The following is an 18,741-nucleotide window of genomic DNA, read 5'->3' as shown; positions in this document are numbered from 1 at the left end:
AAGCTGCAAGCTGTCACAGCCGGGTGCCCACAGTGAAGATGCTGCCACCGGTGACCAAAGACCGGTGGAACAAATGGCTTGGGTGAGCACAGTGCTGAATCCTGGGACAGATATCTCTTTATTAAAAGTCAGCAGCCACAGTTTTTGTAGCTGTTGACTTTTAACTTTTAGATACTTGACTGGAGCTCCTCTTTAAAAATAAGTTTTACAATTTTTTTTACATATAGTCACCAGAGTAATACAATGTCACTATAGTGACACTGTATTACTCTGCGAAGGTGACAGGGATATATATTTTTTTTACACTGTGATTGCTTGTTACAGTCACGATCACTGTAACAGCAATCATTTTAACTGTCACAACTGGCGTTCATTCCTGATTGTTGTTTTACTCTTGTTTGCTATTGTGATGCTGTGATTGGCCACAGCTATCGAATGGTACAGGCCCCTGTGATTGGCTCTGTACACCATGTAATCACTGTGACCAATCACAGCTCTGCCCCCCACCCCAAAGCACCTTGTCCTCATGTTGATGGGACAAAGGCCTCATCCCCACAACCGTGGTTGATGGTTGTGGGGGTCTGCGGGCAGGGGGCTAATCTGAATCTGGAAGTCCCCTTTAAGAAGGGGGCCCCACCCCCACCCCCATGTGAATGTAGATTTTGTAGAAGCAATGATGAATAGTCAGATGACTCTTGTGAAGAGCTTGTTTATTCCTGCCAGCAGAGAACCACATGTAAAACCTATTTCTTCTAGTTTCACTTCATAACTTCCTACTTCCTGTTGCCACCCTAAGGTCCTAACACAGCTATGTAAATACAACAGATACATATTCTACATCTTTCCCCTTTTAAAGAAAGGATATGCATATACAGTATCTCAAAAAAAGTGAGTACACCCCTCACATTTTTGTATATATATTTATTATATCTTTTCATGTGACAACACTGAAGAAATTACACTTTGCTACATGTAAAGTAGTGAGTGTACAGCTTGTATAACAGTGTTAATTTGCTGTCCCCTCAAAATAACTAAACACACAGCTATTAATGTCTAAACAGCTGGCAACAAAAGTGAGTACACCCCATGTCCCTCCCCGGTGTCATGTGATTTATTAGTGTTACAAGGTCTCAGGTGTGAATGGGGAGCAGGTGTGTTAAATTTGGTGTTATCGCTCTCACTCTCTCATACTGGTCACTGAAAGTTCAAAATGGCACCTCATGGCAAAGAACTCTCTGAGTATCTGAAAAAAAGAATTGTTGCTCTACATAAAGATGACCTAGGCTATAAGAAGATTGCCAAGACCCTGAAACTGAGCTGCAGCATGGTGGCCAAGACCATACAGTGGTTTCATAGGACAGTTCATTGAGGGAACCATGAATGCCAACATGTACTGTGACATACTGAAGCAGAGCATGATCCCCCTCTCTCCGGAGACTGGGCAGCAAGGCCGTATTCCAACATGATAATGACCAGGGGGTCAAGTCCTGGGAAAAAAAGTGTGGGAACTCACCCAAGATCCCCCCCACCTCAAAAATAAAAGAGTGTGTCTGTGTGCGTGTATGTGTGTATATATATATATATATATATATATATATATATACAGTATCTCACAAAAGTGAGTACACCCCTAAGTGAAAATGTCCAAATTGGGCCCAAAGTGTTAATATTTTGTGTGGCCACCATTATTTTCTAGCACTGCCTTAACCCTCTTGTGCATGGAGTTCACCAGGGCTTCACAGGTTGCCACTGGAGTCCTCTTCCACTCCTCCATGATGACATCACGGAGCTGGTGGATGTTAGAGACCTTCCGCTCCTCCACCTTCCATTTGAAGATGCCCCACAGATACTCAATAGGGTTTAGGTCTGGAGACATGCTTGGCCAGTCCATCATCTTTACCCTCAGCTTCTTTAGCAAGGCAGTGGTCGTCTTGGAAGTGTGTTTGGGGTCATCATCAGGGCTCGAGTCCTACGGAAACGCATGGGAACGATGTTCTCATAATTTTTCCACAGCAGGAACAGCGTTCCCATTAGCAGCCACATCCTGGATCTGAACCTGCATTCGGCCGGCACAGGCGCCAGCGGGGGCCGGGGAGGGGGCGGGTCTGGCAGAAGCTATGCGGCACACCTGCACCTACTCATCAGGAGGCAAGTGATGATGTCATCCACACCGTGCCAGGAGCTGAGCGGTTGGAACGGAGGACCTGGAGCCCTGCTGTGTGTGAGTAGTTGGAGCACGTTATTATGTTGGAATACTGCCCTGCGGCCCAGTCTCCAAAGGGAGGGGATCATGCTCTGCTTCAGTATGTCACAGTACATGTTGGCATTCATGATTCCCTCAATGAACTGTAGCTCCCCAGTGCCGGCAGCAGTCATGCAGCCCCAGACACTCCCACCACTATGCTTGACTGTAGGCAAGACACACTTGTCTTTGTACTTCTCACCTGGTTGCCACGACACACGCTTGACGCCATCTGAGCCAAATAAGTTTATCTCATCACACCAGAGGACATGCTTTCAGTAATGCATGTCCTTAGTCTGCTTGTCTTCAGCAAACTGTGGCTTTATTGTGTATCATCTTTTTAAGAGGCTACCTTCTGGGACGACAGCAATGCAGACCAATTTGATACAGTGTGCAGCATATGGTCTGAGCACTGACAAGCTGACCCCTCCCCCACGCCTTCAACCTCTTTAGCAATTCTGGCAGCACTCATATGTCTATTTCCCAAAGACAACCTCTGGATATGACGCTGAGCACGTGCACTCAACTTCTTTGGTCGACCATGGCGAGGCCTGTCCTGAGTGGAACCTGTCCTGTTAAAAAGCTATATGGTCTTGGCCACCGTGCTGCAGTTCAGTTTCAGGGTCTTATAGCCTAGGCCATCTTTATGTAGAGCAACAATTCTTTTTTTCAGATTCTCAGAGAGTTCTTTGCCATGAGGTGCCGTTTTGAACTTCCAGTGACCAGTATGAGAGAGTGAGAGCGATAACACCACATTTAACACACCTGCTCCCCATTCACCCCCGAGACCTTGTAACACTAATGAGTCACATGACACAGGGGAGGGGAAATGGCTAGTTGCCGCCAATTTGAACATTTTCACATCATTTTCATATCCCAACCACAACACTACCTGCCTGGAGTTTACATGATCTCCCTGTGCCTGTGTGGGTTTCCTCTGGGTACTCCGGTTTCCTCCCACACTCCAAAGACATGCTGGTAGGTTAATTGACTTCTGTCTAAATTGGCCCTAGTATATGAATGTAAGTTAGGGACCTTATATTGTAAGCTCCTTGAGGGTAGGGACCGATGTGAATGTACAATGTATATGTAAAGCGATGCGTAAATCGATGGCGCCATATAAGTACCTTAAATAATAATAATAATATATATATTAGAGAAGAAAGACAGGCAGTGCCATATAAGTACCTTAAATAATAACAATAATATATTAAATTTTATATATATATATATATATATATATATTAGAGAATTAGAGAAGAAAGACAGGCAGTGACAACTGGGTTTATGCAACTGAATGTTCAGTCTTGAACATTTATGAACAGTCATGAACAAAGATCCTCCCCTCCTCTAACCCCCACAAACATGTTACACTGTTACACACATCCCAGGGGAAGACTACGATTCATAATCAGTTGTCACTATCAGGGAGCCAAATCACAGCAGCCAATACTGGAGAGGAAGTGCCTGAAAAGAGGATAGAGGAGATCTTCCGCACTTAGATGCAAAAGACAATGAAAAAAAGTGAAAACAGCATTTGATTCCAAAAAAAACCCTGTCCAGATGTTGAGGCTTGCTTTAAAGTAAGAGACGTGAGAGAACTAGCAACTGCTATAAAATGCTAGCAATGGCAACTCCCATAATACTGTGATGACAGGTTTAGTTTTAAAACAAGCATGCCAAACTCATATCTAAGGATGGGCCATGAAGGCACTTTGACATAAATTTTAACTGCAAATATTTTAGATGTGAAAACTTTTTCTAATTACTGATATGCCCCGTACACACGGTCGGATTTTCCGATGGAAAATGTCCGATCGGAGCGTGTTGTCGGAAATTCCGACCGTGTGTGGGCTCCATCGGACATTTTCCATCGGATTTTCCGACACACAAAGTTGGAGAGCAGGAGATAAAATTTTCCGACAACAAAATCCGTTGTTGGAAATTCCGATCGTGTGTACACAAATCCGACGGACAAAGTGCCACGCATGCTCAAAATAAATAAAGAGATGAAAGCTATTGGCCACTGCCCCGTTTATAGTCCCGACGTACGTGTTTTACGTCACCGCGTTCAGAACGATCGGATTTTCCGACAACTTTGTGTGACCGTGTGTGTGCAAGACAAGTTTGAGCCAACATCCGTCAGAAAAAATCCATGGATTTTGTTGTCGGAATGTCCGAACAAAATCCGACCGTGTGTGCGCCCTATTAGAATTTTGAAAAACTTTGCACTGTCCCCACCTTTGTTAACTATAATTGACAGCCCAGCACCTTTTTCAGTCCAAATTCATTGCTCACCACCTTTTGCAACTCAAATTCACTGCCTGCAACCTCTTTAGTCCACATTTACTGCCCCATCTTATTTAGCCTAAATCCACTGACCACCACCTTCTTCAGTCCAAATTCACCGCTCTCCATCTTCAACCCAAAGTCACTGCCCACCAAACTTTTTCAGTCCAAATTCACTGCCCCCACCTTCTTTATCTCAAATTCCCTGCCCATTGCCTTCTTCAGTTATAATTCACTGCCCACCACTTTCTTCAGTACAAATACACTGCCCCCATTTACTTCAGCTCAAATTCACAGCCCCACACCTTGTTTAGCTCAAATTGACTGCCCACCACATTCTTAAGCCCAGGTTTACTGCCCACCACCTTCTTCTTTTACAAAAGAATTGTATTGCAAAGAAATCGCCCCATTTACTACAGCTCAAATGCACAGCCTTACTGCTTGAATCAAGAGTGCACAGCAGCACAGACTCCTCTCCCAGTGCTCCCACTGACTCACACGCAGCAGGGCTCCAACTCCTCGGTTCCCTGCATCGGCTCCTGGCACGGTGTGGATGACATCATCCCTCGCCTCCCAATGAGTAGGTGTGAGTGTGCCGCACAGCCTCTGCCAGACCCGCCCCTCGGCCCCGCTTGTGCCTGTGCCGGCCGAATACAGGTTCGGATCCAGGACGTGGCTGCTAATGGAAATGACGTTCATGCCGTGGAAAAAGTATAGGAACGTCGCTCCCATGCGTTCCCGCAGGACTCAAGACCCGATAACGACCCCAAACACACACACGCATCAGTGGGGCATCCTCAAATGGAAGGTGGAGGAAGGCAATGTCTTTAACTTCCACCAGCTCCATGATGTTGTCATGGAGGAGTGGAAGAGGATTCCTGTGGCAACCTGTGAAGCTCTGGTGAACTCCATGCTCAAGTGGGGTTAAGGCAGTACTGGAAAATAATGGAAAATACTGGAAAATAATATTGACACTTTGGTCCCAATTTGGACATTTTCACTTAGGGGTGTACTCACTTTTGTTGCCATTGGTTTAGAGATTAATGGCTGTGTGTTGAGTTATTTTGAGGGGATAGCAAATTTACACTGTTATACAAGCTGTACACTTACTACTTTACATAGTAGCAAAGTGTCATTTTCTTCAGTGTTGTCACATGAAAAGATATAATAAGATATTTACAAAAATGTGAGCGGTGTACTCACTTTTGTGAGATACTGTATGCAGCAATGTGGACTACAGTCATAACATGCTACAATTCCCCATCATTTTTTACCTATAGACATATCCCTCTAGTGCTGGGCACCAGTGACTGTCATCACATCTGTGAGCCTGACCAGAAAGGATTGTGGGATTAGTAGTTCTTCAGACTGGTGTTTCCTTTGCGTGATATGACATCTGGACTACACATCCCAGGGCTCCTTGCTACAACCCGAAGAGACTCCTGGGAGTAACTATAAAGGGTCGGGAGATCCGTGCTGCTCTCTCTTCTTCCTGGGCCTTGCTGTGCGTACATCTCCCTGTGCAGGAGGGGGAGAGGCTGCGGCCTACCACGTGGTGAACGAGTGATTCCAGCCGGCTCCAGAAGGCCTAAGCCTGCCTGCTGTTCGTCGGACATCCACGCATCACCTACCCAGCAGATCTACAGTATGGTCGCCTGCATCCATCAGCTGTGGGTCTTTGCCGGACGTTTGCTGAACGACGTCTCTTCCAGGATCGCTGTCTGCAAGGTGTAAAGCCAGTCCGGTGGTTGGTGAGAGGGCAATTGCCCATCCTTTGCAACCCTTCTTTGCTACTATACCTGAACACTGTGTACAGACACCTTTACCTTGGGAACACTTTATTGCATTTTTGTTTGTAACACTGTACATAGACACCTTTACTCAGAACCACTTCAAGGAGTATCACTAGCTTTTTTAAGCCCCTCGGCTATTACCGCACCACTGTGCCTTATCGGATACAATCTAATGAGCTCAAACTGCTGGTGAAGACTATCAGGCCTGCATCTTGGACACTGCTGTTATTACTATACAAAGGGCCATACTCTATCCCCTATTTCATCTGATCTCTCATTAGGATATAAAGGTTGAATAGGCCGGCCTGGGGTTCTTATTTAGTATGAGTGTCAGAGAACTCACAGTTTCCGTCTCCGCGCAGCAGTGACTAACGGCCATGCGCGGTGTCCCCGAGGCGAGCGAGTTCCGGATTGAACATGCACACCCACGCACCCGTACGGACGTGTGCGCGCACCCGCACAACCATACGAGCGGGTGTACCTTCTCACGCACGCACATTCACCAATCCCGGCGCTCAGCGCCATATATAAACAAAGTCCTTGCCTGACACTAGTGCTGGATCGTCTTCAGCTAGTTCCTAAGTTCTTGATTCCTGTGTGACCCGTTACCTTGTTCCTGACTACCCAGCTTCCTTGACTACTCTTCTGGATTACCCTTGCCTGTGACCTACCTCTGCTGATTATACCTACCCTGGCTTGAACTCTCTACTACGGCTCTGCCTCCTGACTTTGTACCGTTGCCGACCTCTGCCTGACCTTGACCACGATCTTGCCTCCTGTTTAAGATACCTCGCTGCCAGCCAGTTGCCAACCTTTGCCTGTCCTAACGTTGCAGTTGTTCTTGAACCCACACCTACCCTGGCTTGAACTCTCTACTACGGCTCTGCCTCCTGACTTTGTACCTCGCTGCCTGCCCGTTGCCGACCTCTGCCTGACCTTGACCACGATCTTGCCTCCTGTTTAAGATACCTCGCTGCCAGCCAGTTGCCAACCTTTGCCTGTCCTAACGTTGCAGTTGTTCTTGAACCCACACCTACCTGCCCGGCTTCTACTAACAGTTCTGGTGATCAGTCTTCCCATCTTCTCCTAGAGGATCCTGAATCTCCTAGTTCCAGTTCTCCAGCCGCAGGCACCTGCACCCTTCCGTGCCCCGGCACTCCCTGTCCTCACTACCAGGGGTGTCAGGACCGGAACCGTGCGAGAGGTCTCCCTCAGCATTTCAGACTCCACTGTAAGATACATGACAATGAGACTGCCTGTCCTAGATAGCTAACCTTTTATTGCCGATACAGGTTATGCTTCAAGTGGTAATTTATTGTACATATATGTAAATTGTGTTTTGTGCTGTTGTACTGTTTTAAGCTGCCTTTTGGGGAATTATTCTTCTGAGTCTGGGCTGTTATCCAGCCGACCAATTCCCCTTTTTCTGTGTATCAATACCACATCACTTACTCCAGTAAAATAGTATACACCATAAACATATTTGACTTGTGTGATGTGTCATTTAAAGGTGTTGTGGAAGATGTCTGAACCCAGAGTGTCAGGTGGATTGGAATGTTCACAGGGTCATGGCAATGCAGAAGAACAGGTAAATCCAAACAGTCCCCAAGGGGGCCGTGCTACATTTGGGGGCTCATCCGGGATGTCTTCTGCAGCCAACCCTAGCCCACCTAGACAAGAGCCACGATCCGCATGGGAGGCAGGTTCTATGGCTGCAGGGGCTTGGGGTATAGCCCAGGGAGCCCAAGTAGAGCAAAGCACTCTCTTAGAGATCGCAGGAAGTGAATGCCCTGAAAAGGAGATTCAGCAGTGGGTGAGAGTGCTAGCCCCAGGACAGAGGGCCTACATCGTGGATGTAGAAGTTGACTACGAATTGGTCCAAATCAGGGTACTGTTGGAGTGGCAGGAAGAGATACCTGTGTGCCTCCAGGAAGAAGAGATATGCCTGGCCGAAGGCTTTGCTGCCAGGGTGATCCCACTAAAAGTGGGGGGAAAGACTGTGGAGAGGCAGCCATCACCGAGGGCCCAGGAGAGGGGCTTAGGATTGGTTGGGACAGATTCCAATGGGGGCGGTGCCCCCCCTTGTTTCCTTCTACACTGATATGAGCCAGCTAGTTGATAGCTTAGTGAAGAATGGATCGGGAAATGCCAATCAGAGTTACCGGAGACTGTGTGTTTTTTTCAGGGACGTTGCCAACCCCTATCAGTGAAGATGAGTTTGAGACCTGGATGAGTCAGGCCATTCGAGCTATGGAGTTGTGGAGTGTTCCCGAGGCTGTGAAACGACAGCGCCTTTGTGCACTGTCAGTCGTGAAATGAGTAGATTGTTCTTCCACAACATGAACATCACCTAAAAGAAAAAAATACACACCATGTATTATAAATATGCAGAGAAGGTGTGTAAAAAGAGGCCTATAACACACTCGCTCAGCGCCAGATCAATCCTACGGTTCTATATGCAGTATAACATAAATAAATAAATAAACACTTAAGAATATTAAATCCCACAATTCTGTGTGCAGCAATAAATAAATAAATATTCAAAAGTATCAAGCAGCTGTTTAAAAAGGAAGAAATGGCATAAATGAGTAGTAAAAAAGTCCAGCAATCAAACACTGAATCATAAAATACTAAAAACAGCGCTAAAATAAAAGCCACAAAAATTGTCACAGTAAGTGGCCAGAACAAAAATAAGAGTCTCTATGTAGAAGGTAATGATGAAGACAGTTCAAGGTTTTTTAGGTGTAAAATCACTGATGTCCAAGCGTGCCCCTTTCACCAGAAAGAAAGCATGTTCCACCACGTGATGCACACTCCCCCAGGGGGTCAAACTCACCAGACTCCACTATTAAAAGAGCATTGAATGGGTATTCAGCATTCACTTCAATAGTCAGTCCTCATCATCAGCAGGATTCACTGGTAAAGGGGCTCCATATATATCTGTCAAGAAGTTCTACCGCTTGATACTTAGTGGAGCAATCTTGGAACTAATGCTCTGTTAACAAGAAAATGAGCTCTGACCTAGTGGTGCAGACAGAAGAGAGAGAAGAGATCAGAGCTCATTTTCTTGTTAACAGAGCATTGGTGCCAAGATTGCTCCACTAAATATCAAGCAGTAGAACTTCTTGACAGATATATATGGAGCCCCTTTACCAGTGAATCCTGCTGATGATGAGGACTGACTATTAAAGTGGATGCTGAATACCCATTCAATGCTCTTTTATTAGTGGAGTCTGGTGAGTTTGACCCCCTGGGGGAGTGTGCATCTTCCGACCAAAACCTCTCATCGGAGTTTTGCTGGTGGCATTTCCGATCGTGTGTACCGGGCATTACTCTACTCTCCTTCCTTAATTTCTCTTCCTTACAGTATCCTAGTTAATAAAAATACAAGCAAAGTTTTCTTTTTATTATTATTATTTACAGGGCTTTTTTTCTCGGAGAATAGGTGCAGGAACTCCCCCCGTCTGAGTCACCCCTTGTCTCTGCCCCCTACCCACCTCTGACCACCGTCCCTTGATTCCACCCCCTACCCACCTACCAGTACTGCCCCTTTTAGAGGATACAGAACCAAGTATCATTTTGTGGTGCTAAATCATTTGTATGGAACATGTTAATGATAAAAAGAAAAGCAGTGAAATAGATCCCCTGCAGCCAGCAACAATAGAATCCCAGTAATAGATCCCCACGCAACAATAGACTCCTCCAGCAACAATGGACTCCACTCCAACAACAATAGATTCCCTGCAGCAACAGTGAACTACCCACAACAAAATATCACAGCCAGTAACAAAATATCCACCCAAGCAACATTAGACCCCTCCCCCCAGCAGCAACAACAGATCTCCCAGCAGCCAGCATCAATAGATCCTCCAGCAGCCAGTAAAAATAGACCTCTCCCTCAACAGTAGATCCCTTCCAGCAACATAAGCCCCCCCCCAGCAACAATAGATTCCCCATCAGCAACAATAAACCCTCACACAAAATCAGATCCCCACCAGTGACAATAGATCCCCCAGCAGCCAACATCAATAGACCCTCCAGCACACCCCACATGCCATGCTATTACATACATTCAGTGCTGGAGGTGCCGGGACTGCGTTCCCCCTCGTTCCCGCTGAAAAAAAGCCCTGATTATTTAGGACCAACAGTTTACTCAGCGCTTTACAAGGAGGGTAGACAGTACAATTACAATACAGTAGGAATCAGAGGGCCCTGCTGCTTGCAGCTTAGAATCTAAGACTTTCAAACTTTAGAGATATTAAAACGGTAGTAAACCACAGCTTGAAAAAATAAATCTCCTGCAAGGCAATGTCATAATGTGCTAGTATGCATTTCATGCTAGCACATTATGAGAGACTTTAGCAAATTTAGGAGATATTCACTGTACCTACTACAAGCAAGCCTTATTCTAGGCTTACCTGTAGGTACAACTTTAAAAACTGAGTTTACTACCACTTTAATTATGCGTCTTGTATCTTACAACGATGAACCTAAATTAGCTGGGACCTTTTTTATGCAGTGTTTATAGGCAGTGTTTATAGGCTCATACATTAAAAAGTTCTTTTTAAGATCTATTGATATCTAGGATGTTTTAATGATTCAAATCAGATATCTATAGTGTCACTTTTTCTTACTCCTGGGTTGATCTTTTGATTTTGCTATTCTATTTAGAATCATTTAAAAATACTGAAAATTAAACCACCAGCATTAGTCTCAAGGTCAGGTTATGAGGGTTCCCAATTACGCTGACAGCAACAGGATCCTATATAGTGGATGTGACCTAACACAACCTAATTGTAGCAATGACAAGCCTCCATCCCTGATATGTATACAACAAAAGGAGGAAAGAAATAGGACTTTATATGAGGCAAGTCACTGAATGCATACCTTATTCAATTCATTTATATAAGGTATGCATTCAGTGACTTAGCAACAGGATCCTGAAAAGCAGGATGACCTGGTTCATTTTATGTGGCACGGGAGGGGTGACTGGGGTTGTGCAGAGCAACACGATTCTTGTCTAGTCTTGTCAGTAAAGCAGGCCATAGACAGTTAGATAACAGCAAGTGATGCTCCTGATTTTGATTATGGTTTATAATTATTGCACCTTTTCTGCTCTAAAAGAGGAATGACAAGCATCTCAGACAGTTGGAGACGCTTGTTATCCAAAAGGTAAATTCTGCTACATTTTAGACAAATCTGTCTGTGTTAAAGTCCTAATACTTTACTATTCTATGGAGAAGAGTAAGGGCCCATTCACACCTAACGCAGTCGGATGCAATTGGATGCACTCCAAAGACAGTCCAAAATCCAGGTTATCCTATGGGCTTAGTTCACACAATTGCAGTGCAGTGCAGAAAAGTACAGCATGCTTCATTTTTCTGCACCGCAAACGCGCAAAAACGCATGCAAATACACTTCAACACATTATAGTGCACATAGAAACCCAAGGAAAGAAAAGAAGAGGGAAGTTACCCCACAGGACAAATGCAGATAGATAAACACACATCAACTGCACGTAAAAAGCTCATCAACTGCATGTAAAACACACATCAAATGCATGCATATGTACAAGGAAAAAACGCTTACAAGTTACTTGCAATTTCTTGTGTAAAAGAGGCCTAAGGGCTTTTCACACCCAAAGCAGTTGGATGTAGTTGACTGCAGTTGGATGCATTTTGAACTGCACTCCAACTGCATAGACAGCCCAAAACCAAAGTAAATCTATGGGCATGGTTCACATCATTGCAATGCAGTTCAGCGCAGTTAAAAAAGCAGAGCATGCTGCATTTTTCTGCACCACAAATGTAGGTAATGTGCTACAAATGCGCTTCAAATGCAGTGCTAAACACAGCACAAAACACATGAAAAACTCATTCAAGTGCACATCAAGCATTTTTCAAATGCATGTAAACATGCAGTTAAATCCCATCCTCCTTCCAATTTAGATATTGGCAGCTGAAGCACGCCTTTGAGGCTCAGTTCCCTGCCCCCCTCATTCTGGAACCGAACTCCATTGAAAGGCTCCTGACCTCCAGTGTGATGGGAAAGCCTCTCTCAACAATATATTTATACCTTACGGTGGAGTACGATGCAAAACTAACTAAAATCTGGGAAAAGTGGAAGATTGATATTCCCTCTTTGGACGAAGAGGAGTGGAAGGAGTATTTAATCTCCTACATTCCTTCCATGATCGCTGCAAGGGATAGGTTCATACCATCTAAGTTCCTACACAGAGCGTATTTCACCCCACAGAGACTGGCGCGCATATACCACCAAAGAGATCCCAACTGTCAGAGATGCAGACAAGAAGTGGGTACTTTCTGGCATATGGTCTGGTCTTGCTCCAAACTAAGACCCTTTTGGTCAGCAGTGGCCTCCACACTGGGCAATGTCATAGGTTCAGACTTGCCGGTTGACCCCCAAATACTGCTGCTCAGTCATCTGGAGGATGTTGAGGGTGATAGGTATGATAAACTGTGTCTAACCTTCGCATTGTACTACGCTAGGCGGGAAATTCTACTGCGATGGAAACTTGAGGAGCCTCCTACTCTGGCCTCGTGGATAAGGTCGGTGAACAAGGTACTTCCCCTCTATAGACTGACGTACGAAAGCAGGCAATGTCCAGGGAAGTTTGACAAAATTTGGTCGTCCTGGATGGACGCTTCTGGGGACCCCGAACCCCCTACCCCATAAGTAAGACATGAAACATAGGAGAGGACATCCTGCATCTCAAGTCTACTCTTCTTATACCCGTTTCTCTTCACCCCCTTCCTTTTCCTCCTTTTCATTTACTTCATATTACTTCATATTATCCAAGAATTTTTAAGATGACACGATCCATGAGAACTATGGTTAGGTGAAAATTCTGTTGAGTGCACATCTGGAACAACTGATAAACAGTTTTAGGGTAAATCCCACTGTAATTATTCTCACCGTAATGACTGTACTAAGTTCTTGTACTGTAATGCTGATTTGTTTAATAAAATTTTTCTGTTAAAAAAAACATGCAGTCATAAACGCGCAATTATGTGGAGATTCTGGTGTGAATGGGCCCTTAAAGTGGAGCTCCATATAAAAAAAAAAGTACGTATTTGTAGCTGCTGACTTTTAATACAAGGACGCTTACCTGTCGAGGGATCCCGCGATGTCAGCGCACCCCAAGCCAATTCCTCCATTGGCTTCGGATGCAGGCGCATTGCAAGGGAAATCGGCAGTGAAGTCGTGCTGCGCTTCCTGAATGGTCCTGCTGTCTTTTGGGACACACACAGGTCCCAGAAGGCAGCAGGGAGAAGGAGGGCCAGATATGTAGTTGATCTTACCTGGAAGTGGGAGCGGGTACCTGTCAAAACCAGGTACCCGCACTCCCCAACCCCCCCCCCAAAAATGCCAAACGTGGCAGTGGAGGGGGGAGGGTGCGAACGAGTGGAGCTTCCCCTTTTGGGTAGAGCTCCGCTTTATTGTGCGGCATATACACTACTTATGGGTTGCAGTGCTCTTTCAACTCATGCAGGGCGTGAAGGTGAGGAAAGACCTGTGATACACATAGGTGACAACAAAGGAAGATGGTAGGTTATGGTAAACAATAGCTGGCTCAGGTGGAGTTGAGTGGTTCACAAAAGTGTCCCGGTACTTTGGTGTGGGTGGAGTACAGTGTACATAATACAGCTAGATATTCATAAACTGGAAGTGTGTTTTCAGAAAAACAGATTAGCAGGATTAAAAGCAGGATTACACAGGTAGTGATGTATTAGTGCTGCAGATGCCAACATGCTTTTAAAGAATGAGACGGATACAAGAGAGGATTATAAAGGTACCTGATTAAAGAGAGCCTCTAAAATAATGCCAAGTAGTCTTATTAAGGAAGCTCTAAATTGCATTCTTTGGAGTTTCATCCACTAGTTCATTGTAGCTAGGAAACTCACTTGTAGCCATCAACTAAATACATGTATGGAAAAGGATAAACAAAGAAGGAAAGAAAAAGGAAGAGAACGATCTTCATGTTTTGCATATTAGTAAAATTAAAGCAATATTAAGCCCAAAAGCAAACTTTTATTATATTGCAGCTTGTAGGCAGGTGCAGTCTGTTTTCTCCACTGCAGGTACCGCTCAACCCCAGCAGCAGTGCAGAAGGAGAGGAAGGAACATGATTCCTCTATGGTTTCCTGGGTTACTGGGGCAGCGATCTGGTTGGATGCACACAGCCAGTGTGACCCTGGCAGCCATCTTGGGTCAGGCAGAGTCTATTTAAGACCCTGCCTTATGGGTTTGGCACACATTCAGCAGGTGGGTAGTGTAGGAGCAGGTCACCCGTCTGTTAGGGACAGTATTAGCGGTAGGAAAAGGTTCCAGATGAATAAGGAAAGCTTAGGGATCCGCCACTCTTCTTGGAAACCTTCTCACCTGGGATCGGTCCGGTCAGTCCGCATTCCACCTCTCCAGAGAGACGCTGTCAATTCATCTGAAACCTGCTCCGCTACATGCTGCTGTCATCTGTGAGTGTCCTCGGTTGGGCTTCCTGTGAACTGTTTTTCATTTACTTAAATACAAGTTTCATTATTTGCACCTGAGCTGAGTGTGTGTTATTGCTGCAGCACCACATTGCACCCATCCACAAACTTACCAATTTTTAGATGTGATGGTTGCATTTGTTTCCTTTTTAGGCTTTCTTTCTTCTATTATCATCTGATGATCCAGCTATCAAGTCTATTGTTTTTCAAAAGCTCAAGTTCTCCAGCAGAATATGACAGCTTACATTGATGAGACAAATCACTTAAAGCGGGAGTCCGGCGACCAATCCTTTTTTTTTTTTTTTTTTTTTTTAGGTCATTGAGACACTTTGCTAACCCCAAAATAATACTCACAGTTTGGGTGTAATATTTCCGCCTCTGTCTGTTTTCATACTGAAGAATAACTTAAAAAATGTGATGCTGGCTGTTTCCATCTTGCTTGTGCGCATGTGAAGCCCATAAGCATTGATTTCCTGGATGCGGTGAATGCTGTTCATTCAGAGCTTGTTCACAAGCATGATCATTGTTCCCGCACTGAATCTTGGGAAGCCTGACACTAAGCTCCCAGGAGACAGTGCGGCGCCGGGGAAAGTCAATAAACACGCCTACTCCCATAGGAGGAGAGACAGGAAGTGCCACAATAAAGTACAATATAAAGGTAATTACAGCGATAAAAAAAATTTTCGTGTGGCATTTGAACATCTATGCAATTAACTGAAGGGGGTAAGATTAAGTTAAAAATTTGAGTGGAACCCCGCTTTAACACTGGCAGGGGTGATTAAAATGATCAGATTTTATTTATTTAGGCAACACCTTTATCCCAAAAGAAAAAAACAAATGTTTTCTGTAACTGATTATAAAGTGTGAGCTGGTGAGTTTGTCTTCAATTTGTTAGTGTATCTAAACCTGCTAATACATTTAACACTCTTCTCCCCCCCTGTCTAACAATGCTGCTGTATGCTGTGCCTCCTGTGCTCATTCCTCCAGAGTTGTGTCTCACTAATACCGGAGGTGTGTTACTGGCCAGATCACCAGGTGAAACAAAAAGGGGAAAAAAGCCTAAGAAAAGAAAATGTATGGGGCCACCACATCTAATGATTGGTAAGCTGCATATAATACATTTTTGGTTTTGGGTTTAATACTACTTTAAAGTGAAATATACTGTATATTCACAGAGTTCTATCTTAAAGTGGTAGTGAAGTCTTTAAAAAAAGAAACAAAAGGTCTCACTGCAAGTAAATGGCATAATGTACTAGTATGCACAGCATGCTAGCACAAAATGACAGATTTTCAAAAAGGTATCCCTCTAGCCCACCGCTGTGCAGGGCTTCTATCTTCACCAAATCTTCCTTACGGGTTCGCAGGCTTTGAATGGCAGAGCCATGATGACGTCACTCCAGCGCATGCGCATAGGAGTCAGAGCACGGAGCTCTGAATTGAGGGATCGTTAAGTGTGCCCTCACTTCAGAACGCAGTGCGCATGAGCCAGTGACATCACTGGCTGAAGAAATTGTGAATATCTCCTAAACGGCGCAGGCTCCTGACTGCAAGAAAGAATTAGGAATGGAGAAAAGAAAATTTTGGGAAGAGAGATAGGAGAACATGGATAGAAACATATACACAGACAAGTTGCCTACATCACCAGGTTTAATCCAGTCTCGAACCTGACCTGAATGTGTGTGTTTTTGGGGGGGGCGGTAGGTGTTCCTTTTTGTTTGTCTGGTTCGGAGCAGCGATGCGCAGCAGTGCCTCCCCTCCCTGCTCGTTTTGGGTGGTGGTGGGGGCTGTCCTCCTGCGCATCGTTGCCATGCACAGCGCCCTGCCAGCCGCATCCTAGTGGCGTTGGGAGGCATGAACGCTTTGTATCCATCTTACGCTTTAGGGCGGGAGGGTGTGGATCCCTGTCCGGCAATCCTGCTGGACGTGTGAGCCTTATGTTTGCCCAATCCAGCCCACAGAGTGTAGTATGACGCCCTGGATCTCGGGTATATCAGCTGGGGTTTGGCCAAGAAACCGCTCTTCAATCCTTCATCATGAGAGAGACACCACATCATTGGTTTCACATTGTTCTTTACATATGCAAGGTAGGCAGGAGTCCTTTGTGACTCCACTCACGCTTTTTTCTCTTTTCCTGTTTAGGGTTTTTTACATACGGTATATATTTTTATTTTGTTTGTTTATTTTTTTCCACTTACACAACACACATCCTTATAGTAACCTTTTTAAATTTATGCGTTCACTTTTTTTTCCATATCTTTTTTCCACTTTTATACTATTTATCAATTTTACACACCACTCACCATACAATCATTTTCCAGATTGGTGTGGATTTTTATTAGATCATCTATCCTCTCAGGGATTGTGATGACCTGACCTGCCAACGAGCTGACCCCCTGACTTGGTTTGGGTTTCCTGCCTCTGCTCTGGGTCAGGCATGTGATGGGGACTCCCACTCCCTTCATTCTCACATGAGCCAGTTTAGTTCTTGGGCTGATCTGTAAGTATTAATATATCTAAATGCTCCCTATGGGAACTTTTTTGTATCGTTCAGAAAGTTTTTCCTCCCTCATTTTCATGAATGGTTTATTGTATTTATATACCTGATTTTTCTGTACTTGCAGTGAATTAATTTTTGCATCCATACTCCTGATGAGTGAAAGTGATTCACGAAACGAGTTTTTCTATTCATGTGATGCCAAGACAGTTCTGTTATTTATACAGCACGTACTCAGTTATGTACTGTATATGTATAATTATGTATCATTGTATACAGTGTATGTGTTCATCGTATATTTTTACCAATATGTCAGCCTTTGTATATGGTTACCATATATACTCGACTATAGGTCGATCCGAATATAAGCCGAGGCCCCTAATTTACTGCAAAAAACTGGGAAAGCTTATTGACTCGAGTATAAGCCGAGGGTGAGAAATGCAGCAGCTACTGTAAGTGGAAAAGAGGGACAACAATGCCCATCTGCAGCTGCATCCCTCACTGTGTCCTGTGCATACCTCACTGTGTCCTGTGCATGCCTCCCTGTGTCCTGTGTATACAATGGCGACCCTAGGGGGGGCCAGAGGGGACCCTGACCCCCCCAACATTATGCTGTATGAGAGGGAGAACATCCCCAGTCAACTCCTGCGGGTGATTCCTCCCCCCTCCCTCTGCTCGCTGACACTGCATAATGCAAGCGCTCACACAACCACGGCCGCCCGATCTGCTCCTTCCCCTGCATCCTCATTGGCAGGGAGAAAAGCGAGTTGCAGGAAGGACTCCACCAGGACTCTCAGTTACTGAAAAAACAGACTGATTTCTCCCGTCCTTAGGACAAGAGAACCAGCCTGTAAATTCTAAGAGATGCCAGACCAGAGCTGTCAATAGCAGGGGCAGGACAGCAAGAGGAGGCTGGGGAACCCCACAGTGACAGAACACCAGGGCCCGGTGGCAAGACAACCTTTGCAACCCTGATAGTTCTCCCACTGCTTTGGCCCCTTATATTTTCTTGGTATGCTGGTGACATATATCTCTTGTTTTCTGTCACCCTGGGGGGGCCCCAATACAGTAGGAAGGGAGCTCACTGCAGAACATGTGAAAAGGCCATTGTGGGATCGTAGTAAAGGGGTAAAGGGCCCCAGGATAGATAAAATATATATAGATCTATCTATCTATCTATCTATCTATCTATCTATCTATCTATCTATCTATCTATCTATCTATCTATCTATCTATCTATTTGCATTTTATATTGCCCCCCTATTTTTGTCCCTGTCCCCCCATGTGCCCCCCCTAAATATGAAAGCTGGAGACGCCACTGTGTGTATACCTCCCTGTGTCCTGTGCATGCCTCCCTGTGTCCATTGCAGCCTCCCTGTGCCAATCTGCATCCTCTCTGTGTCCCGTGCATGC

This window comes from Aquarana catesbeiana, linkage group LG02 (genome assembly GCF_042186555.1).
Source record: "Aquarana catesbeiana isolate 2022-GZ linkage group LG02, ASM4218655v1, whole genome shotgun sequence".
Lineage (NCBI taxonomy): Eukaryota > Metazoa > Chordata > Amphibia > Anura > Ranidae > Aquarana > Aquarana catesbeiana.
The sequence above is the reverse complement of the archived record's forward strand: the minus strand, read 5'-3'. Positions refer to the sequence as shown.